Source organism: Suncus etruscus, chromosome 5 (assembly GCF_024139225.1).
Source record: "Suncus etruscus isolate mSunEtr1 chromosome 5, mSunEtr1.pri.cur, whole genome shotgun sequence".
NCBI classification, from domain to species: domain Eukaryota; kingdom Metazoa; phylum Chordata; class Mammalia; order Eulipotyphla; family Soricidae; genus Suncus; species Suncus etruscus.
Window position 1 is genome coordinate 138,373,513 of NC_064852.1, and position 25,905 is coordinate 138,399,417.

General features: G+C 34.2%; 1 non-coding gene across 1 annotated transcript; it reads right to left on the reverse strand.

Annotated features, from left to right (window-relative positions):
- Positions 1-3,316: 3,316 nt before the first annotated feature.
- Positions 3,317-3,420, reverse strand: LOC126009802 (U6 spliceosomal RNA). The gene has a single exon (XR_007496001.1). It is a non-coding gene; the product is annotated as a U6 spliceosomal RNA (small nuclear RNA).
- Between the last annotated feature and the right edge of the window lie 22,485 nt (positions 3,421-25,905).

Below are 25,905 nucleotides of genomic sequence, written 5' to 3' on the forward strand. Positions count from 1 at the left end.
CAGTCATGTAAAGAACACCACCCATCACCAGTGCAACATTCCCATCACCAATGTCCCAAATCTCCCTCCTCTCCACCCGACCCCCACCTGTACTCTAGACAGGCTTTCCATTTCCCTCATACATTCTCAATATTAGGACAGTTCAAAGTGTAGTTATTTCTCTAACTAAACTCATCACTCTTTGTGGTGAGCTTCCTGAGGTGAGCTGGAACTTCCAGCTCTTTTCTCTTTTGTGTCTGAAATTCATTATTGCAAGAATGTCTTTCATTTTTCTTAAAACCCATAGATGAGTGAGACCATTCTGCGTTTTTCTCTCTCTCTCTGACTTATTTCACTCAGCATAATAGATTCTGTGTACATCCATGTATAGGAAAATTTCAGACTTCATCCCTCCTGACAGCTGCATAATATTCCATTGTGTATATGTACCACTGTTTCTTCCAGCTCTATTCTCTTTTGTGTCTGAAAATTATAATTGCAAGAATATCTTTCATTTTTCTTAAAAACCCATAGATGAGTGAGACCATTCTGCATCTTTCTCTCTCTCTCTCTGACTTATTTCACTCAGCAGAATAGATTCCGTGTACATCCATGTATAGGAAAATTTCATGACTTCATCTCTCCTGACAGCTGCATAATATTCCACTGTGTATATGGACCACAGTTTCTTTAGCCATTCGTCTGTTGAAGGGCATCTTGGTTGTTTCCAGAGTCTTGCTATGGTAAATAGTGCTGCAATGAATATAGGTGTAAGGAAGGGGTTTTTGTATTGTATTTTTGTGTTCCTAGGGTAGTATCTCTTTAGTTATACAAAGTGATAACCCATCACATTCATAAACCTGGTAAAGCACAGGAAGAAGGTTTTTCATAGTGCATGTGACCTGGGGATAGATTTGTAGGGGGCATCATGGTACTTTGTCTACTGCACTTGTCCATGGACTTTACTCACAAGTTTATGTTGGCATTTTACTTTTTCTCATATAACTTAATGTGTTTGCATAGATGACTTTCCTTTTGAGACAGGGACAAAAAGAATGTCCTTTCTCTTAATCTCTCATTTTTATATAATTGATACATTGCATTGCATATTATGACTTATCCATAATTCAACTTTTATTCATGTGAATTATATGTAATACATGTAATATGGATATATAAATCTTTGAAATAAAAGGGATCGTAGAGGCTATTTGCTGTATAAACAAGATGAAAATACATTAAGGGAGTTTCTTATTCTAAAGGAAACAATGTATTATGATGAGACTGGTGGATTAAGAGATTGAAGTAATGAATAAGCCAGTGACTTAAAGAAAAAGAATAAAAACTTGTATAAAATGATAGTTAACCTTCAACAAAATACAGTTAAGAGCTGTATTTAGACTCTTGGATATGTCAAACATATCCAGGGTTCATCCTGTTCCTATTTTTGCAATACTGACTTTTAATATAACATGAAAACTTGAATATTATATATTTTACAACATAAAGCATGTGTATTTTATATAACAAAGTGTTCCAAGATAGTTTTATGTTAGGTTGCCTCAGTCTAAAGCACCCATGTTGACCTACTTTGTAATAGTTACCTTATAAAACAAGGCTGGTTCTACTTATCATCCATCAATTCTAGGCCTATTAAGTAAACTTAGAAAAAAATGAGTGTGATTGCTTGAAGTACATTGAAATATGGACCAAAAGAAATGCATAGCTGCATTTTTTAAATTACAAAAATCTATGGCATCTGCATAGTAATAGATATAATGTATGTGGATCATCGGGAGACAACATTTAACAAGTTTTAAGATATAGTTCTGAGCCATGTTAAATTTTTCCAGGGAAATAGTAGATTCTATTTCTCTTTCTATATATCTATATATCAGTATAATATATCACAAATAGACAGTAGATCAAAATTTCCTAACAATGGGCTACTAAATTATCTTCTGAGGGGCTAAGAGATAGAACAGCAGGTTGAGTATTTGCCTTGCATGTGGTTCATCAAGGTTTAGTTCCTGATATACCACATAGTCCACAAAATCCCCAACAGGAGTGATCCCTCAGCAGTCTGGAGTAAGCCTTTAGTGCAGGCAAGTATGGTCCCAAACCTCTGAATAAGTAGATTAGTTAAGTAGTGTTCTAAGCTTTTCATTGCAAATTGTATATAGTTTGGCACACTAAGTCACTCACAATATTAGTAACTCATGATAGCATGTCATTGTGAACCAAGGTATTATATAACAGGTAACCTTATTTATAATCTTATATATTATATAACATATAATATATATAATAATAAGGTAATCAAAATTACCTTGTCTCTCTTGCATTTATGCTTTCCAAGAAAACTTTATATGGTCATTTATGCAGAAATAAAACTTTGTCCTCATTAGCCTAAAACTCTATAGAGTATGTTGGAATTACCTAAAAGTCATTATCTTTATTATGAATATCCCTTGGAATATCCCTGAAAGGCAAATATGAAGAAAAATCTTCCTCTTGGTAGTAGTTAACACTATGTGCCTAATATTTCATATTTGGAAGAAGACATAAGCAGAATTATGAGTCTATACTTATTCACGGACTCTATTAAGTAGGCTGAATTTTTATGGATATAAAGTAATAATAAGAAAATGAATGCCAAGAAATACTAGGAGAAAATGAACAAATAAGACATTATATTCTACATTAATAATTATTAAAAAGAGGCTTCATTAAAGAATATCTTGAATAACTCTGATGAGGGCTGGAACGACCAGCCCATGATATGAAGCGTGCCACAAAGAGTGATTATGCAGTTAGAGAAATAATTACACAAACAACTAACATGATAATGGTAGTGAGTGAGAGAAATAGAATTCCTGTCTCAAAGACAAGCAGGGGTGGGGGAGAAAGTAGTGGGGGCGCATTGATGGTGGGTAAATTGAATTGATAAATGGGGTGTATATTTTATGACTGAAATCCAACTATAAATATGTTTAAAACCATGGTGCTTAAATAAATCATTAAAAATAAAAATTAAAGTAAAGTAAAGTAAAGTAATAATGCTGTTGCTAATATATTTCTTCCATTTTTGAGTGAAATTATAAGAAAATATTTATGTTAATGGTTGAGCATGAAGAAAGGAACACTTACTAGTACAAAATGTAAGTAAAATGATTGTTTCTAAAATATAACATATTAATATAATCTACATAACTATATAATCTACTTAGTAGTGCAAAATGTAAATAAAATGTTTCTAAAGTATAACATATTTATATAATCTAGTTATGCTCTTCACTATGATTAAATAGTGGAGATTGAAACAGCACAATTTTTTTAAAATATGGAACACTTCACGAATTTGCATGTCATCTTTGTGCAGGGGCCATGCTAATCTCTATATCGTTCCAATTTTAGCAAGCACAAAACAGCACAATTTAGGCAGAAGTTCCAATGGTACATAAACTTAAGATATGAAAACATGTGTGGCACTGTCTTACAAAGAACCAAACATGCTATAGGTAATTGATGAGTGTAAAATGAATGAGGAATAGAATATACATATATATATATATATACATATATATATAACTAGAGAATTTCTTTTTTTTTTTTTTGAACTTTCTTTCTTTTTTTTTTTTTTTTTTTTTGTCATGTTTCTTCCCAGATGCATGGAACAATTTCAGTTTTAGAGGACTCTGGGCAGTGAGCCTGGTGCCCTGGTGTTCACTGTCTTGTTTGTATTAAACATCTGTGCCACTTTGACCAGGTCATATCTTTGGACCTCATTATTATTTTCATTTTCTTTTTTTTATTGTTCATTAATTTATTATTTTTTTTATTTAAACACCTTGATTACATACATGATTGTGTTTGGGTTTCAGTCATAAAAGGAACACCACCCATCACCAGTGCAACATTCCCATCACCCAAGTCCCAAATCTCCCTCCTCCCCACCCAACCCCCGCCTGTACCCTAAACAGGCTCTACATTTCCCTCATACATTCTCAATATTAGGACAGTTCAAAGTGTAGTTATTTCTCTAACTAAACTCATCACTCTTTGTGGTGAGCTTCCTGAGGTGAGCTGGAACTTCCAGCTCTTTTCTCTTTTGTGTCTGAAATTCATTATTGCAAGAATGTCTTTCATTTTTCTTAAAACCCATAGATGAGTGAGACCATTCTGCGTTTTTCTCTCTCTCTCTGACTTATTTCACTCAGCATAATAGATTCTGTGTACATCCATGTATAGGAAAATTTCAGACTTCATCCCTCCTGACAGCTGCATAATATTCCATTGTGTATATGTACCACAGTTTCTTTAGCCTTTAGGGCATCTTGGTTGTTTCCAGAGTCTTGCTATGGTAAATAGTGCTGCAATGAATAGAGAATTTCTATTTCTTTTTATCTACCTAACTACTATATATATTTCATCTAATTTGTCTATTCATCATCTATCTAATATACTTCCATCTATCTCTCATGTATATAATCTGTCCATCATCTATTTATCCATAAATTTATCCATTCATTATCAAATTGATCAAATCCATCCAATTATCTATTTATCTACCCCATCTCTTGGTTGTTATTGTGCTACATGATTGGTTACTTATTTAGGAAGTTAAGGTCATTCAATGGTTACCAATCAGAAACCTTTATAGGGCCTGTAAGATAAAAAATACTTGAAAATAAAGAAGAGCATACTATAGTTTATGTTATAAAAGAAATCGACTGGAGCAATATTTCAGTGGGTAAGGTGCTTGCTTTGAATGTGGTCAACCTGTATTCAATCCATAGTATCCCATATGGTTCTCCAAACATCATACAGAGTGATCTCTGAGCTTAGACACAAGAGTATGACCTAAGCTCTACCAAGTGTGGATACAAAGCAACCAAACAAAGTAATCTATACATGGTTCTTGTATGTGTATAGAGTATCTATGATTAAGTATAAGTAGTCAGCAATAGTGGTTGCTTTTATGGGAGAGATATGGGCATTACAGAGAAATGAGAGTATTTTATAATTGTTTCCAATTATTATATAATATGTGATTAATCAATATGTTGTAATAATCATGTTTTGATTAATATAGTAATATCATTATATATAAGTGAACATTCAGAAGAATAGTTATGAAAGCAAAAATTTTACCTTTAATAGTTATTATTTTTTGTAAATTTAGAATAATCTTATTTTATTTTTATTCATTTATATTTTTTTGAATTTTAGGTCGCACTCAGTAGTGATTAATCCTGTCTTTGCATCCAATGATCACTTCAGGCAGGCTGAGAAGACCAGAGGAGTGGCAGTGTTTAAGCCTCAGTTGACTAGATGCAAGATGTATTTTCTTTGCTGTATTATCTTTCTCACCCTCTAACGATCTTACTTTTATTCTTATTTATTTTCATGGGGGCATACTCAGCACTGCTCAAGAACTCAGATTTATTCCTCCTGGAACTATGGTGGAGAGACAGAATACATGTGGTGTTAGAAATGAAACTCAGGACTTCACAGAGCTAGGCACTTAAGGCATGTATCTCTTGTCTCTAGAATGATTTTTGGAAAATATTTGTTTAGGAAGATCTTTAAGTTTATGATTTATATTTTAAGAACACAGAGCAACAATTTCTTTCTTACTTTTTATATTAATATCTTTATTTAAATACCTTGATTACAAATATGATTGTGATTGAGTTTCAGTCATATAAAGAACACCCCACTTCACCGATGCAACATTCCCACCACCAATGTCCTAAATCTCCCTCTTCATCACCCCACCCCCACCTGTACTCTAGACAGGCTTTCCACCTTCCCTCAATCATATACATTGTAATGATAATTTTTTTCTTTCATTTTATAGTATACTTAATTCATATACAGCCCTCTTTCTCTTGTAAATAGAAATACATAAATAGAAATATTAGAATCATCTATTTTATTACTCTAGGAAATTATGGGTTGACATGAAGAATTATGGTAACAGTGATTAAATTTTATAGCTAGAATATTAAAATGTTTAGTGAAAAGTATCCTGAAGTAATCCTACTACTCTAAATATCGTCTTTGTGGTGTTTACATATGAAGAAATGCAGTTTAGTTTGACAACTGATGAGTGGCCATTGCTATACTTACAAATACTTTTTCCCTTGAAATTTTATTTCAAAATAAATGATTAGCATGTCTATAAAATACCTTTTTATATGTCTATAGAATTATATTCCTTCAAAATATAATCAAATTTCAATGAGATATTGGAATTTAAGTGAAATTTACTTAATTGCAATTATTCTTTAAGATATCCAGTAAAAGTATTTTTATAAGACTTGGAAATTAAATTACATTGGCAAGATATGTAAAATATATTTATAGAGGTTTGGAGATATTTCATGTGAAATCATCATCTTTAAGCTGTTGGAACTGTTTCATGAAGAAAATTTCATTATGTTTACATTTTATATTGAAATATGTTTGTTTCATAAAAAGTTTCTTTGGTAATTTGAACACATAGAAATAGTATTTCTTTTTCACACTATCTTTTTATCTTACCCATTTTTCTCAATAATTCTCAGAATTCTGTACTAAACACAATTAGGAAATGCTGTCTTATTTTTAGGTATTTATTATACATTTTCATATGAATAAGACTTGATCATACTTAATAATAAATATTAATCAGTATATTTGAGGTTGATAATATTTTCTAGCTGTTAGAAATATAATGTACATTAAATGTTCCTTCCTTTCTACTGCCTACCTAATTAACTGTTCTGTATTTGGCACATGTTCTTAAACATGTTGTCTATTTATTTTGATTTTTTTAGGCCTAAGTACCTGAGAATAAACTTTATAAGTTATTTTTATAAAAGTTTTGATTTTGTTACAAGATTAAATGTACAGAATGATAAGATAGGTGAAATGGAAATATTCAGACTTTCAGATTTATGTACAAAAATTCCAATATAACTTTTCATGTTTTATTTTTATTTTTACTGTAACTCCTTTCCTATAATCTAAACTAAGTCTATAACAAAAATCTATTTTCTTAGAATTTGTCTGATTTTTAGAATTCAAGAGACAGAAAGTAACAAAATAACATGTTACCCTAAATTTAAAGGCTCATTATTATAGTCACTACACGGTATATAAACATACACAGCAGACAAATTGATGGGTGCTACATACATATTGTGTTGATTCTTATAGAAATTATATCTAATTTTATATGCTGCAAGCAAGTACTGACAATTATAGACCAGAGATAAAAGTGATGTGATATCACATAAAAACACTAAGTTAAATTGCTAATAAGAGATCCAATTGAAAACTTACGTTGAGAGGAGAAGAAGACAATGGGTAGAAAAAGAAGTGAAGAATCTATTACTTAGCTATGAAATATTTCTGACATCAACTCAAAGAGAATGCAATTAGAGATAATGAAGTGACCCTGTTAGGATATATGCAGTAAGAGTGGCAGGGTTTCTTGTGCTCAGATATAAGAATCAGCAACTCACTCTAATTTTCTCATATAGTTTAGCTTCTCTTCTCATTTTATATAAAGCCAGGAAGAAAGAGAGCACTCCTCTATATGAAAAGTCCAATTAATTTCACATACTCAAATATTTTGGTTATTCAGCATCATTTTAAAAAGTATGTTTAATTAAAGGTGGCATGTTAAAAACAGTTAATCTATTATTATCATTATTCATCTTACTATTGTTTTAAAGCTTTGGGGATTTAACTTTTTTTTCTCTCATTTTAGAAGGGTTTATTTTTGTTGATCTTCTTGGCCTGGTATAAAATCTATCTTTTGAGATTGGCATTCCCCAGTGACTAAGTGGTGAATTATGCTGTCTGGAAAGTTATTGTGAGTTCCACTGTGGTTTTGGTTCAGTAGGTTTTTATATATTTTTACAAATTTTATACATACACCCAGGGGCTTTTGGCATTGGCTACATTTAGAAATTCAAGAAAATAAATATGAGTCATTTAAATACTTTCGATTCTATCTTCAGCATTTTTAATAAATTGAAATATGTATATAAGGAGCTTTCTAAAACTTGGAACAGATTAATTTGGCAATGTTCTTTTTAGTATTAATACAAAAAAGAGATTTCTTTGCAGCTCATTTGTTCTTTAAGTCATGAGAGTTATAGTTTGCATCTGAGCTCAGGAGCATAGAGGAAATACACTAAATATTCTGGTTATTTGTTTTGCATTTAAAGTGCCCAAATAATACCAATGCTCAATGATTTAACATATTAAAAAAAACTCTCTAGTTTATATTCAACTTGAATTCTAGACAACAGTATAGTGAAATGTGTAAAGATTTATTTAGGAATGAAGAAAATATATTTTCAATGTAATGCATGACTATATCAAGAATATGAAAATATATTTGCTAATATTTTTCTTATTGTCAAACTAATATTATCCACTTGAAAAATAAAGCCAAATGGCTTATTCTAGTAAATGTTCAGACTACAGTGAAATAAAATCCTGTAATTATCATATACATAAATACACAAATGGTCTGGTAAACACACAAGTAAATTAATATTAACCAAAGGTATAGCATAATTATTAAAATCAACAAATTATTAAGTATTTTGTAACAAGTCCTGGAGCTTTTATTCTGAACTCGAGAATGTGACCCCTTATTCAGAAAGTTATGGCACACAGAGATTTATGGCAGTATTTTAATAAAAGTTTATTATTTTGTGCATAATCACAGTGAGATTGTACAAATTTTCTGAAGGCTGCAGTTATTACTTGAGTAATATAATTCTAGAAACTATTGTTATATTCAACAATAACATGCCTGAATTTTCATCACTGCTATTCTGTCTTCTCTGGAACATCAGTAACTTGTCTGCTACCATCCCTAAATGTGGTCAAGGATCTTATATTTTGCTTGGTAATCCCTTTAGATATTTTGATGAGAAGAACCATAAAAAATAAAATAAAAAGTTTTTCTAGGTGGGGGTTTCCAAAATTTGTCCTTTTGACAGAGCCACCCACTTGGATATTGAATACCCTCCCTGTGTTATGTGGAAAAAGTGGTCAGTTAAAATGTACTCTGCTAGCATCACCCAAAAAAGACAGACGTCTTTATTGTTTAGAAAGCAAAACAAATCTATTGGGGAATCACTTCATTTTTTTTTTGAATGAATGAAAACATCCCAAGTAGAACTGATGAAATTCAGAATGAGTGCAAACAGACTACACCCTTCCTCTTTCAGTCACAAGGACCAGTGGTCTGTCTGCCAGTTATTCCCATAACTCCCTCCTTGTCTACGAAAGGGCCCTCGTTGGCACAATTCTATGTCCACATCTTAGTTACAGCTAATCAGGTCTTTATTGAGTCATCACCAGAAATCCCACAGACTGGTTACTTTTCCTCTTTGTGGTATAGGGCAGTGATTCTCAAAGGAGAATTTTCTCGGTCAATTTTTTCCTTGTTTCATTGATGTCACTCCCCTCCCCACCCCTTTTCTTTCTCTCATTCCCTCCACTCTGAATGATTATCCTTTTCTCAACCCATCCTTTTCCAGTCTCAAGGGCTATTTTTAATAGGATGCTTGCTCACCAGATGCAATTCTCCAAGGGCTCATTTGGAAAAAATAACAGTCTTTTCTGTCCCTCCAGCTGCCAAAAGTCATCATGAGTCATTTTTTTGACTCAATTGACAGCAGCACTTAATATAAATAGTTGCCCTTTGCCAGGGTCTCCTCTTAGTTGCCATTCCATCTTGTTGATTTCAAGTGACTGACAGGGTGAGGCATTTTACCAGAGTATTCTATCTGGTCATCGCATCTTTTATATTTTTTCTGTCTCTGTTACAACTGGATAGAGCAATCAGGTCAAGTGGGTAATAGGCAAAATAATGGACTTCCATTATATTGAGTATTCTAGTTTAGAGAATCTTGTTTAACACAGCCATGAAACATTGATGCCTTAATTTAAACTATTTTAAAAGCTAAATAAGAAATTAGGTCACCTATCTTTCTAAATAGTGTTAACAGTTATATATAATTATTCTTCTATGTCACTATCATCCTACAGTATACTTATTTTGAAATCTTGGAAAGACATTGGTTTCAAATAGAAAACATATTTGGTTTCCTGTTACACTAAGTTTAACAGAGTTTATAACCACTATTTATCTTTAACAAAGTTCTTTATAGTACAAAAAGACTCATAAATACAGAATAAATATGCAAATTTTTTTATTAAATAAATACTAATATTTATTTAATGTTGGTATTTATCAGTCAGATTATTTACCAGATTCCTACCACCGGAGCAGAATTAATAAGGTAAATGTAACTTTTTCCAAACAATACATTTATTTTGACAAATGAAATTTTAGCTTGTGGATATGGTTAATAAAATTGAAATCAATTAAGTCAAGAAGGGATGATTACCTGCAAATTGGCACCCGGAAGTATGCATAGGATTTGTTGTTTGTGGGTGGTTAGGAAGGAATGACTAGGACCAAGATAAACCCAATAGAGCATGAACTCAGCCCTGAAAGAATACTTAAAGCCTGTTTAAAACACTCATATAGAACCAGGCTCAGGAATACACCAAGTATCCTTATTTAAATAAAATTGATTAGGGACTTTATTTAATATGCAAAATTCCTATACATTGGAAGCTTTGGTAGGTGTTAGGATAAGAGGCAAGCATAGGTTCATGTTACAAAAATGGCTTCAGTTTTCTTTCCTTTCTCCAGCTCTCCAAAAGAATAACTTCTTTGGTTTACTTTATTTGGAAGCATAATGAAAGAATTCTGAGACTGTAGCTCACCCATACCAAATAGACAAAACACAACCTCATCTGTGAATATTTACAGACCCCACAATAGTTTGAATCTTTTTTCAAAAATTCTACACTAATCCTAATGCCCATAAATGTTCTTGGGAAGTTGGAATTTTGTATCAGATGATTTGAGCCCAAGGAAACTTTCTTGAATGGAATTAGTGCTTCACAGCTCAAGAGAAATACCTTTCTTCCCAGTGAGGGCACAGTGAGAAACAAATCTCCTTTTGTTTCAATAAAGTAACAAAACTGTAACTTTATGTATTTGCTTTTTAATAAAACAGATATTATTAACAGCTAACAGTCAGAAACAACCTCTCATTGCATCATAGATAACTACTAATTTCATGTATGTTTCCAACATCTCTCCCCAACTTCAAGCTAGGCAATACTGCCAAGAGGTAGTATTTTTAACATTAGTCTAAATAATTAATTAATCTTTTCTGCAACCTTTAATCATAACTAAAATAGTATCTAAAACTCATTTTGCTATTTCTAAGTTTGTGTAGATATTTTGTATATTTAAACATATATCACAATCTTTTACTTTATAATAATAATGTTCGAGAGTTAAGATTCCCTGAAGTTTTATATTTCTACTGCTTAAATTAAAAATTGTGTTCATTGGATTGATCTAACTACATTAGCTTACAAACTTATTTTAATAATGATTCTTTTCAAAAAAAGAAAACCACATGATCAAATCAATAGATGCAGGGAAGCATTGGATAAGGTCCAAACCCATTCTTGGAAAAAAAAAAAAACTCAGCAAGATGGGAATAAAAGGAACCTTCCTCAATATAGTAAGACCATCTACCACAAGCCAATGACAAATATTATCCTCAATGCAGAAAAAATAAAAACCTTTCTTCATAATGATGGTGCAAGACATGTACTGAAAGTACTTGCTATAGCAATTAGGAAAGAAAAGATATAAAGGAATCTAGATAGGAAAGGAAGAAGTCAAGCTCTCACTGTTTGCAGATGACATGATACTATATTTGGAAAATCCTAAAGACTCTACCAAAATGTTTCTAGAAACAATAAATTCATATAGCAATGTGGCAGGCTACAAAATTAACCCAAAAATCAAAGGCCTTTTTATACACCAATAATGATAGGGAAGAAATGGACATTAAGAAAACAACCCCATTCACATTAGTGTCACACAAACTCAAATATCTTGGAGTTAACTTGAATAAAGACATAAAAGACCTATAAAAAAACTATAAAACTCTGCTCCAAGAAATAAGAGAGGACACATGGAAATGGAAACGCATACAGTGCTCATGAATTGGCAGGATAAACATAATTAAAATAGCAATAATCCCCAAATCATTGTACAGATTTAATGTGATCCCTCTAACTACACCCATGACATTCTTCAAAGAAGTAGATTGAACACTTCTGAAATTTATTTGGAACAATAAACACCCGAAATAGCTAAAGCAATGCTTGAGAAAAGAAAGATGGGAGGCATTATTTTCTCCAATTTTAAACTGTATTATAATGCGATAGTTATCAAAACAGCACAGTATTTGGAATAAAGACAGACCCTCAGATCAGTGTAATAGCCTTCAGTACACAGAAAATGTTCCCCAGACATACAATCACCTAATTTTTGATAAAGAAGCAAGAAAAACTAAATGGAGCAAGGAAAGCCTCTTCAACAAGTGGTATTGGCACAACTGTTTAGCCACTTGCAAAAAAGCCAACTCAGACTCCCAGCTAACACCATGTATGAATGTATAATCCAAATGGATTAAAGATCTTGATATCAGACCTAAAACCAATAGGTATATAGAACAATCCGTAGGCAAAACACTCCATGACATTGAGACTAAAAGCATCTTTAAGGAGGAAACTGCATTCTCCAAACAAATCGAAGCAGAGATAAACACATGGGAATATATTAAGCAGAGAAGCTTCTGCACCTCAAAGGAAATAGTGCCCAGGATATGAGAGACTCACTGAGTGGAAGAAACTGTTCACCCAATACCCATCAGATAAAGGGCTAATATTCAAGATATACAAGGCACAAACCTAAATTTACAAGAAAAATATATCTACTCCCATCAAAAAATAGGAAGAAGCAATGGACAGACACTTTTTCAAAGAAGAAATACAAATAGCCAAAAGACACATGAAAAAGTTTCCACATGACTAATCATCAGGGAGATGCAAATCAAAACAAGTATGAGGTACAATCTCATGCCACAGAGATTGGAGCTCATCACAAAGAATGAGATCAAGCACTGCTGGCGGGGATGTGGAGAGAAAGGAACTCTTATTCACTGCTGGTGGGAATGCTGTCTAGTGCAATCTTTATGGAAAGTGATATGGAGATTCCTCCAAAAACTGGAAATTGAGCTCCTATACCATCCTATCCAGCTTTACTACTCCTAGGAATATACCCTAGGAACACAAAAATACAAGAATCCCTTTCTCACACCTATATTCATTGCAGCACTATTTACAAAATAGTCTGGAAACAATCAAGATGCCCTTCAACAGATGAATGGCCAAAGAAATTGTGGTACATATATACAATGGAATATTATCCAGCTGTCAGGATAGATGAAGTCATGAAATTTTCCTATACATGAATGTACATGGAATTTATTATGCTGAGTAAAATAAGTCAGAGGGAGATAGACACATAATAGTCTCACTCATCTGTGGGTTTTAAGAAAAATAAGAAGGGGCCGGGCGGTGGCGCTAAAGGTAAGGTGCCTGCCTTACCTGCGCTAGCCTAGGACGGACCGCGGTTCGATCCCCCAGCGTCCCATATGGTCCCCCAAGCCAGGAGCGACTTCTGAGCGCATAGCCAGGAGTAACCCCTGAGCGTCACCGGGTGTGGCCCAAAAACCAAAAAAAAAAAAAAAAAAAAAAGAAAAATAAGATATATATTTTTTGCAATAATACTCACAAACAAAGAGAGGAGGGCTGGAAGGTACAGCTCACAACATGAATCCCACCACAAAGAGTGATGTATGCAGTTAGAGAAATAACTACACTGAGAACTATCATAACAATGTAAATGAATGAGAATAGTAAAAAGCCTGTCTAGAATACAGGTAGGGGTGGGGTGGGGAGGAGGGAGATTTGGGACTTTGGTGATGGGAATGTTGCACTGGTGAAGGGGGGTGTTCTTTACATGACAGAAACCCAACTACAATCATATTTTTAATCAAGGTGTTTAAATAAAGATATTAAAATAAAAATATATAAAACATATTCAATGAGAAGGAAATAAAATTTTGTTTAATAGAAAAAGATAAATATTTTGTAAATATAAGTATATATTTATTTAAAAGGTGGAAGTTATTGCAAATTTTCTTCTTCCTACAATGCCAATGTTTTTGAAATCTTTAGTATCTTTAAGAGCAGTTCAGGACATGGTTCCTACATTCAGATAATTTATAAGGGAATGTATAGAATTTTAATTATTCTGATACCTAAAGATGATCATACCAATGAATATATACCTTTTTCTAATGAAGTGTAAGAGCTTTTTTTTATTACCAGAAAATACACATCTAATTGCATTAACAAAAATATTGTTTTCCATTTATCTCTTGTTAGGAGTATCTTGAATTGATCCTAGAAGTATCTTAGAAATAAGACAAATAGGGGCCGGGCGGTGGCGCTAAAGGTAAGGTGCCTGCCTTGCCAGCGCTAGCCTTGGACGGACCGCGGTTCGATCCCCCGGTGTCCCATATGGTCCCCCAAGCCAGGAGCAACTTCTGAGCGCATAGCCAGGAGTAACCCCTGAGCGTTACCGGGTGTGGCCCAAAAACCAAAAAAAAAAAAAAAAAAAAGAAATAAGACAAATAGAATTAGTTAATTTTGGGGGTAAACATAGATAAATTTATTCAACTGTAAGTTATGTGGATTATAATAAAAATAAAGCTGATGCCACAAATTCAAACCTACTGCAGATGTACTAAATATTCCATCATTAGAAACCTTATTTGCAAGCATACATTTGCTAAGTTTATATGCAAATAAATATATTAACATAAAAATAATAGTTGTTCTGAGTATATGGAAGTTGATACAGTGCTCAGTGTTTGGATTTCATAAACTAATGAATTTAGGAAGAGGAAAGAAAAGACATTTTATTAATGAACCCAAATAAATAGGATAGAGGTTGAATGAAATGAGGAATTGAGAGTATTATAATTTTTAATTGTTAATATTTTCCTTCTAAACATAAAAGAATGTTAACAGATTTGAAAACAATCAATTGACTGTGACTGTGGGTCACTAAGAAGAAGCAAAATGAGTTAAGAGGTGGAAGGGCTGGAAGGACCGGCTCACAATTTTAAGCTCACCACAAAGAATGATGAATGCTTTTAGGGAAATAAATACACTAACAACTAGCATGACAATGTTAAAGAATGAGGAAAATAGGGCCAGAAGAGATAGCACAGCGGCTTTTGCCTTGCAAGCAGCCGATCCAGGACCAAAGGTGGTTGGTTCAAATCCTGGTGTCCCATATGGTCCCCCGTGCCTGCCAGGAGCTATTTCTGAGCAGACAGTCAGGAGTAACTCCTGAGCAATGTTGGGTGTGGCCTAAAACCCCCCCAAAAAAAAAAAAAAAAGAATGAGGAAATTAGAATGCCTGTCTCAAATACCGGTGGGGGTGGGGTAGGAGGGAGGCATTGGTGGTGGGAATGTTGCAGTGGTGAACGGTGGTATTCTGTTTATGAATGAAACTCAACTACAATAATCCTTGTAATCATGGTGCTTACATATTTTATATATTTAAAAAAAGAGATAAAACACTTGGAAAAAATGTAAAAAAATAAAGAAACAAAATGGTGCATTTCTTGAATTTCCATTAGAAAGCCATATATTACAAATTTGAATACTCAGACTCATTTTTATGCCAAACTGCTCACTATGTACGTCATATTTATAAACCAATTATTCAATAATTATTTCTAACCATATGCCTAGAACGAATATTAAAATGTTAAATTTGGGAAAATATAATTTCTTATTTGACATAGAATAGTCTCGCTATATTTTTACTGAGATCTTTTTTTTTATTTTTTTTATTTATTGATTGAGTTCTGGGTCACACCCAGCAGCACTCAGGAGTTACTCCTGGCTCAGCACTCAGAAATCACACCTGGTAGGCTGGGGGACCATATGGGATGCCAGGAATTGAACCAGGTCGCTCCCAGGTAGACTACATGCAAGGCAAAAGCCCTACCACTTGCTATATCTCTGGGCCCCTTTACTGAAATCTTTAAAGACAATTATAAGAGTTTCACCTCAATGGAGATGAGGACATATGGATATTTTGTAATTACTTGGAAATTTATGTCTGAACCAATAAATACTAGTTCTATAAACAACTACATCTAGGGGCCGGAGAGATAGCAAGGAGGTAAGGCGTTTGCCTTTCATGCAGAAGGTCATCGGTTTGAATCCTGACGTCCCATATGATTTCCCGTGCCTGCCAGGAGCAATTTCTGAGCATGAAACCAGGAGTAACCCCTGAGCACTGCCGGGTGTGACCTAAAAACCAAAAAAAAAAAAAAAAAAAAAAAACCCAACTACATCTAGATAAGTATTCAAATTGCCATTTTAATTCAGATGTCTTGGCAAGCTATTACAATAAATATGTAACCAATAACTGGCATATTGTTTCTATCAAAGGAGGATTACTTGAAATTTTTTTAGTTGTCATCAAATTAGCTGACAAGATCAGTATTTTTTAAATATAAAGAATTTTTACTTTACTCTCTGACTAAGAATGCCTTTAGGACCTGCATCTCTTACTGCCTTGGTGCCATCTACATAAAGATTGCCTTATCTCTTCATCACCCAGTTTTATATCAGACCAAGCAAGTCAGTTTCTTTGTACACCATATATATATAATAAGCTTCTTATTATATATTATAATATATATGTAATATGTATAATATATATTATAATATAAGCTTCTATGCTCATCAAAAGGAAAGACTTAGTATTTCCCAGTGCTCATGAGCCACACAATACATTACTTTGAGTAATTATCTTCACAAATAATGCCTTTCACCCACCTGCTATTCTTGACAATGTCTCTTCATCTTTTTTTAAGTATATAGTGTCTATTCATCTTTTAAAAAAACTAGTTTAGAGCCTCTTCTTTTAGGTTTCTACTATTCCTGTCTATTATACCAAGGAATAATTCTCTTAGAAGATACTGGCACTTTTTAAAGACAAGTATGTCACAGCTCTTAGCTTATCGGGGATCCAGCAAGCTTTCATTTTAGTTGTTTGATTCTTGAATACTAATGCTCATTATCACAGCTAGCTTGGGATTTAAATAAGCAGAAGTTGCCCATCCAAAATAAATATTTATTGAACGTCAAATATAACTCATTTCTCTGATGTGATACTGACTATGGAAAATTAAAGTTAGCAAATAAGAAGTGAATTACTTGAGGTGGTGAACATCTTATTTTTCTCTAAAGTTTCAAATTTAGAAGGTCAGTCTACCAACACAAAATTTACATTTTACCTAAAGTCCACTAACTGCTGATTCAAATAATTAGAAAGCATATTTTAAATGCTGTTGCTATAAAGTAATCAAAGTCTAAGAAGCCTTTCAAAAATAATTATCTCGATTATTTATGATAGGACCATTAGATAGTATAAAGGATTAATGTACTTGCCTAACTGCCAATTCTGGTTTCATCGCTATAACATCTCATATGGTCCCTGAGTAATTCCAGGAATGAACCCTGGTTCAGATCTAAGAGTAAGCCCTGAGAACTATTGGGTGTGACTCCAAAAGAAAGAAAAAGAAAGAAAATTATTTATATGAATGCCTTATAATATAAAAGTATAGGAGATAACTTAGTGGTTAGGAGTATAAGAACTTGAATTCATACCCAGTACACATGGTTTCAGAACACTTCCTGGTGACTCTTTTTCTGGTAGGCCCAGGTAGCACTTAATTTTTTTGCCCTAGCATTCATCATTCAACTAGTTGATTGGTTCTTTGAAGGCCCTTCTCACCCATCCTCTCCAAATAAAGGCGCCAAAATATCTTAATACAGTTATTTTATTTTCTAAGTATAGTTAATATAAATTAATAGGTGTTATTTATTTGATTTAGTAAAAGTTAGTGTACTGATTTTTTTTTCCTTTTTTTGTTTTCTTGGGTCACACCTAGCAGAGCTCAGGGGTTACTCCTGGCTCTACACTCAGAAATCACTGCTGGCAGGCACGGGGGACCATATGGGATAGAGAGATTCGAACCACTGACCTTCTGCATGCAAGGCAAATGCCTTACCTCCATGCCATCTCTCCGGCCCCAGTGTACTGATTTTATAATCATGCTTAAATATGTCTTCCATTATTTTCAATATATTTAATACAATGCCTAATTAATATTTTAATAATTTATTGCTGTAGTAATTCAATAGTTTAGTAGGTAAGATGCTTGTCTTGCATGTACCTAGGATTGACAATAAACATTTTAAGTATGACATTGAAACATAAACAAGAGAAAAATATAATAAATTGAACTTTATCAATTACAACACTTGTTTATTAATATGTTACCTCTAGTTGAAAGGACAACCAAAACAATGTGAAAACTTTGCACATAATACTAATTTAGTGTTTTTATACAACACAAAGTTCTTACAATTAAACAATAAAGACAAGTAAATATTTCTCCAGAGATGGACCAATGGTTTATTAAAAAAAAAGAATATTAGAAGATACTTAACATCCTTAACTATTAGGGAAATTCAAATGAAAACTACAATACACTATCATTTCACATGGTTTAGAATGGGTATAATCCTAAAAAAAAGAAAATGGTAAATAAAGCATTGATTAAGATATAGAAAAAATGGAACCATCATACATCTCAGATAGGAATATAAGATAGCATGAAGGTACAATGATATAATAATTAAAAGCTAAATACAGAACTGCTATCCAATAAAGCCATTCAATTCTTAAATGTATACCCCCCCAAAATGTACAATTCAAACATTCATAGCATAATTATTAACAATAATCATAATTTATCTATCTGCAGCTTAATGGATGTTTTTAAAAAGTATATTCATAAAATTAAATACTTTAGGCAATTGAAATTGAATTCTGCTAGGGAGATAGCTCAAGAAGTACATAGGTTCCTGATCTTTATCCACAGAACTTCATATTTTTCCAAGGATTATTGATGTAGCCCTAGACACCTGAGCTTCACAAGTCACAGCATCCTACACTGAGCTATAAACTTCGATGAACAAGAGGAAAAAGAAATGACATCAACACGTGTTCTCTACCTATAAGTGCTTATGCCAGAAACAAGAAGGGCATCCACTGGTTACTATAAAAGACCCTACATAGAAACTGTTTTTTTATTTTTTTTATTTTGGGGGTCACACCTGGCAACACTTAGGGGTTACTCCTGGCTCTATGCTCAGAAACCGCTCCTGGCAGGCTCAGGGGACCATATGGGATGCTGGGATTCAAACCACCGTCCTTCTGCATGCAAGGCAAATGCATTACTTCCATGCTATCTCTCCGGCCCCATACATAGAAACTTTTATTTGAAAATTACTGTCAACAAATCTAGATGATTCAAATAAAAGATGTAAAAGTTAGACAACTCTGTTGTTTAATCTTTTAGTCATCCCTATGACTTCACTTTGGTAGAACAAACAAGATTGTCTTTTCGTGGGTCATATTGTGGGTCCAAACTAGGACCCATATTCCATAAAAGTTTAGTTAACTTATTATACCTTAACTATTTCTCAGTCGTTATTTTATATGTAGCATTTCCTTAAAGCATCCAGGAAACATGATTGCTCTGGTTCACAGTAACATAATATAACTTTCATTTTTATACCCTTGGAAATATATATTGCCATTAGCTAGAGTAAGTTTTTAGTGGGCTGCCTGAAGAAACTGAATAAAATATTTGGAAGAAGATTTCTTGCAATGATTTACATGCTATTTTAGGCTTTGTTTGTTTGTTTAACATTTACACTGTATGCCGGTCTTGGGTGACTTAAGAAAGGACTGACTACCTTTTGCTGTTGCTATAATTGCCCTGGCATTGTCAAGCAGATATATCATAGGAATTGTAGTGACTGGATGGTATTTTTCTGTCAGAAGTAGAAAATCAGAATTTTTGACAATTAAGGCTCTGTTTCTTGTGAAGACATATACCTTTTCAGAAGAGAGAGAAGAAAGAGAGAAATAGAGAGAAATAAAGAAACTGCAGTCAAAATTTATACAAATGACATGCTTAATTAAACTATTAAATTATTGTGAATAAATTTATTCAGTGTCATTTATAAAATCTTCCAAATATACAGAGATTTTAATCATTTCCAATTATAAATTATTTTTAGCTATTTTAAAAAGTATCTTCAGGGCAGCTTTAAATTTAAATATTTAAGGATACATCTGTGTGCCAAATAGATATTCTTGTTTTATTTCTTGCTTAAAATACCTGTTTAGGGATCATAGAGATGTTACAGTTAGTAGATTGCTAATCTCACATCTTAGTCTGATGCCCAGCATCTCATATGGTCTCCCGAATTCCGCAAGGATTGATCCCTAAGCAGAGTTTAGGAGTAATCCTAAATTTATTTTAGGAGTAATCCCTTAACAACACTCTGTGGCTAGCCCTTCTCCCCTAAATAAATAAATGAAATACCTAAGTGTTTAAAATAAAAATCAAATGCAAAGTTAATTTCAAATTTGCTTTACTATATAATAAAAGGCATATCTACATATTTACAATAAAACTTATATTTAAAAACAATTATGAGAAAATGAGAAAAGGATAAATAAGCAATTACTGTTTTTTTTTTTCTTCCCCCAAAACAAAATCCCAGGCCCAGATGGATTTATTTTTTTTTTGCATATATTTTTTTTATTTAAACACCTTGATTACATACATGATTGTGTTTGGGTTTCAGTCATAAAAGGAACACCACCCATCACCAGTGCAACATTCCCATCACCCAAGTCCCAAATCTCCCTCCTCCCCACCCAACCCCTGCCTGTACCCTAAACAGGCTCTACATTTCCCTCGTACATTCTCAATATTAGGACAGTTCAAAATGTAGTTATTTCTCTAACTAAACTCATCACTCTTTGTGGTGAGCTTCCTGAGGTGAGCTGGAACTTCCAACTCTTTTCTCTTTTGTGTCTGAAAATTATTATTACAAGGGTGTCTTTCATTTTTTCTTAAAACCCATAGATGAGTGAGACCATTCTGCGTTTTTCTCTCTCTCTCTGACTTATTTCACTCAGCATAATAGATTTCGTGTACATCCATGTATAGGAAAATTTCATGACTTCATCTCTCCTGACAGCTGCATAATATTCCATTGTGTATATGTACCACAGTTTCTTTAGCCATTCGTCTGTTGAAGGGCATCTTGGTTGTTTCCAGAGTCTTGCTATGGTAAATAGAGCTGCAATGAATATAGGTGTAAGGAAGGGGTTTTTGTATTGTATTTTTGTGTTCCTAGGGTATATTCCTAGGAGTGGTATAGCTGGATCGTATGGGAGCTCGATTTCCAGTTTTTGGAGGAATCTCCATATCGCTTTCCATAAAGGTTGAACTAGACAGCATTCCCACCAGCAGTGGATAAGAGTTCCTTTCTCTCCACATCCCCGCCAACACTGTTTATTCTCATTCTTTGTGATGTGTGCCATTCTCTGGGGTGTGAGGTGGTATCTCATCGTTGTTTTGATTTGCATCTCCCTGATGATTAGTGATGTGGAAACATTTTTTCATGTGTCTTTTGGCCATGCGTATTTCTTCTTTGTCAAAGTGTCTGTTCATTTCTTCTCCCCATTTTTTGATGGGGTTAGATGTTTTTTTCTTGTAGAGTTCTGTCAGTGCCTTGTATATTTTGGAGATTAGCCCCTTATCTGATGGGTATTGGGTGAATAGTTTCTCCCATTCAGTGGGTGGCTCTTGTATCCTGGGCACTATTTCCTTTGAGGTGCAGAAGCTTCTCAGCTTAATATATTCCCATCTGTTAATCTCTGCTTTCACTTGCTTGGAGAGTGCAGTTTCCTCCTTGAAGATGCCTGTAATGTCCTGGAGTGTTTTGCCTATGTGCTGTTCTATATATCTTATGGTTTTGGGGCTGATATCGAGGTCTTTAATCCATTTGGATTTTACCTTTGTACATGATGTTAGCTGGGGGGTCTAAGTTTAATTTTTTGCAAGTGGCTATCCAATTGTGCCAACACCACTTGTTGAAGAGGCTTTCCCTGCTCCATTTAGGATTTCCTGCTCCTTTATCAAAAATTAGATGGTTGTATCTCTGGGGAACATTTTCTGAGTATTCAAGCCTATTCCACTGATCTGAGGACCTATCCTTATTCCAATACCATGCTGTTTTGATAATTGTTGCTTTGTAGTACAGTTTAAAGTTGGGAAAAGTAATTCCTCCCATATTCTTTTTCCCAATGATTGCTTTAGCTATTCGAGGGTGTTTATTGTTCCAAATGAATTTCAAAAGTGTCTGATCCACTTCTTTGAAGAATGTCATGGGTATCTTTAGAGGGATGGCATTAAATCTGTATAATGCCTTGGGGAGTATTGACATTTTGATGATGTTAATCCTGCCAATCCATGAGCAGGGTATGCGTTTCCATTTCCATGTGTCCTCTCTTATTTCTTGGAGCAGAGTTTTATAGTTTTCTTTGTATAGGTCCTTCACATATTTAGTCAAGTTGATTCCAAGATATTTGATTTTGTGTGGCACTATTGTGAATGGGGTTGTTTTCTTAATGTCCATTTCATCCTTATTACTATTGGTATATAGAAAGGCCATTGATTTTTGTGTGTTAATTTTGTAGCCTGCCACCTTGCTATATGAGTCTATTGTTTCTAGAAGCTTTTTGATAGAGTCTTTAGGGTTTTCTAAGTAGAGTATCATGTCATCTGCAAACAGTGAGAGCTTGACTTCTTCCTTTCCTATCTGGATTCCCTTGATATCCTTTTCTTGCCTAATCGCTATAGCAAGTACTTCCAGTGCTATGTTGAATAGGAGTGGTGAGAGAGGACAGCCTTGTCTTGTGCCAGAATTTAGAGGGAAGGCTTTCAGTTTTTCTCCATTGAGGATAATATTTGCCACTGGCTTGTGGTAGATGGCCTTCACTATATTGAGAAAGGTTCCCTCCATTCCCATCTTGCTGAGAGTTTTGATCAAGAATGGGTGTTGGACCTTATCAAATGCTTTCTCTGCATCTATTGATATGATCATGTGGTTTTTATTTTTCTTGTTATTGATGTTGTGTATTATGTTGATAGATTTACGGATGTTAAACCAGCCTTGCATACCTGGGATGAAACCTACTTGATCGTAGTGGATGATCTTCTTTTTTTTTTTTTTTTTTTTTTTTTTTTGGTTTTTGGGCCACACCCGGTAACGCTCAGGGGTTACTCCTGGCTATGCGCTCAGAAGTCGCTCCTTGCTTGGGGGACCATATGGGACGCCGGGGGATCGAACCTCGGTCCATCTCCTAGGCTAGTGCAGGTAAGGCAGGCACCTTACCTCCAGCGCCACCGCCCGGCCCCGTGGATGATCTTCTTAACGAGGCATTGAATCCTATTTGCCAGGATTTTGTTGAGGATCTTTGCATCTGCATTTATCAGTGATATTGGTCTGTAATTTTCTTTTTTGGTAGTGTCTCTGTCTGGTTTAGGTATCAAGGTGATGTTGGCTTCATAAAAGCTATTTGGGAGTGTTTCTGTTTGTTCAATTTCATGAAAGAGTCTTGCCAAGATTGGCAGTAGTTCCTCTTGGAAAGTTTGATAGAATTCATTAGTGAATCCATCTGGACCTGGGCTTTTGTTTTTCGGCAGACATTTGATTACTGTTTTAATTTCATCAATGGTGATGGGGGTGTTTAGATATGCTACATCCTCTTCCTTCAACCGTGGAAGATTATAAGAGTCCAAGAATTTATCCATTTCTTCCAGGTTCTCATTTTTAGTGGTGTAGAGTTTTTCAAAGTAGTTTCTGATTACCCTTTGAATCTCTGTCATATCAGTAGTGATCTCTCCTTTTTCATTCCTGATAGGAGTTATCAAGTTTCTCTCTCTCTCTTTCTTTGTTAGGTTTGCCAGTGGTCTATCAATCTTGTTTATTTTTTCAAAGAACCAACTTTTGCTTTCGTTGATCTTTCTGATTGTTTTTTGAGTTTCCACTTCGTTGATTTCTGCTCTCAGCTTTGTTATTTCCTTCTGTCTTCCTATTCTTGGGTCCTTTTGTTGAGCATTTTCTAGTTCTATTAGCAGTGTCATTAAGCTACTCAGGTAAGCTCCTTCTTCCTTCCTGATGTGTGCTTGCAAAGCTATAAATTTTCCTCTCAGTACTGCTTTTGCTGTGTCCCATAAGTTCTGAGAGTTTGTGACTTTATTGTCATTTGTTTCCAGGAACCTTTTTATTTCCTCCTTGATTTCATCTCGGACCCACTGGTTATTGAGCATGAGGCTGTTTAACTTCCAGGTGTTAAAGTGTTTCTTCTGAGTCCCTTTGGAATTCACAAATAATTTCAGAGCCTTGTGGTCAGCGAAGGTAGTCTGCAAAATTTCTATCCTCTTGATCTTATGGAGGTATGTTTTATGTGCCAGCATGTAGTCTATCCTGGAGAATGTCCCATGTACATTGGAGAAGAATGTGTATCCAGGTTTCTGGGGATGGAGTGTCCTATATATATCCACTAGGCCTCTTTCTTCCATTTCTCTCCTCAGGTCTAGTATATTCTTGTTGGGTTTCAGTCTGGTTGACCTGTCCAGTGTTGACAAAGCCGTGTTAAGGTCCCCCACAATTATTGTGTTGTTGTTGATATTATTTTCAGATTTGTCAACAGTTGTATTAAATATTTTGCTGGCCCCTCATTCGGTGCATATATGTTTAGGAGAGTGAATTCTTCCTGCTCTACGTACCCCTTGATTAATATAAAATGTCCATCTTTGTCCCTTACAACCTTCCTGAGTATAAAGTTTGCATTATCTGATATTAGTATGGCCACTCCAGCTTTTTTATGGGTGTTGTTTGCTTGGATAATTTTTCTCCAGCCTTTTATTTTGAGTCTATGTTTGTTCTGACTATTCAGGTGCGTTTCTTGTAGGCAGCAGAAGGTTGGATTGAGTTTTTTTGATCCATTTAGCCACTCTGTGTCTCTTAACTGGTGCATTTAGTCCATTGACGTTGAGAGAAAGAATTGTCCTGGGATTTAACGCCATCTTTATTTCAAAATTTGGTGTGTCTTTTGGGTAGTCTTGTCTTAGATTAGGTCTTTCAGTTTTTCTCTTAAGACTGGTTTTGTGTCTGTGAAGTTTCTGAGCTGTTTTTTGTCTGTGAAACCATGTATTCTTCCATCAAACCGGAAAGTGAGTTTTGCTGGGTATAGTATTCTGGGTGAAGCATTCATTTCATTCAGTCTTGTCACAATATCCCACCACTGCTTTCTGGCATTGAGTGTTTCTGGTGACAGGTCTGCTGTAAATCTCAGGGAAGCTTGCTTGAACATGATTTCTTCTTTTGATCTTGCTGTTTTCAGAATTCTGTCTCTATCTGTGGGATTTGTCATTGTGACTAGGATGTGTCTTGGGGTGGTTTTTTCTGGGGTCTCTTTTGGTTGGTACTCTTCGGGCATGCAGGATTTGATCACATATATTCTTTAGCTCTGGAAGTTTCTCTTTAATGATGTTCTTGACCATTGATTCTTCCTGGAAATTTTCTTCCTGGGTCTCTGGGACTCCAATGATTCTTAAGTTGTTTCTGTTGATCTTATCATAGACTTCTATTTTCGTCTGTTCCCATTCTTTGACTAATTTTTCCATTGTCTGCTCATTTGCTTTAAGTTTTTTGTCCAATCTCTCCTGCTGTATGGAATTGTTATGTATCTCATCTTCCACAGCACCAAGTCTATTCTCAGCTTCTGATACCCTGTCCCAGAGCTTATCCATTTTGTCATTCACTTCGTTTACTGACTTTTTCAGTCCTGTTAGTTGACATGTTATTTCAGTTTGGAGTTTTGTCATTTCTGCCTTCATATTTTCTTGGTTCTTATTAGTGTTCTGTTCAACT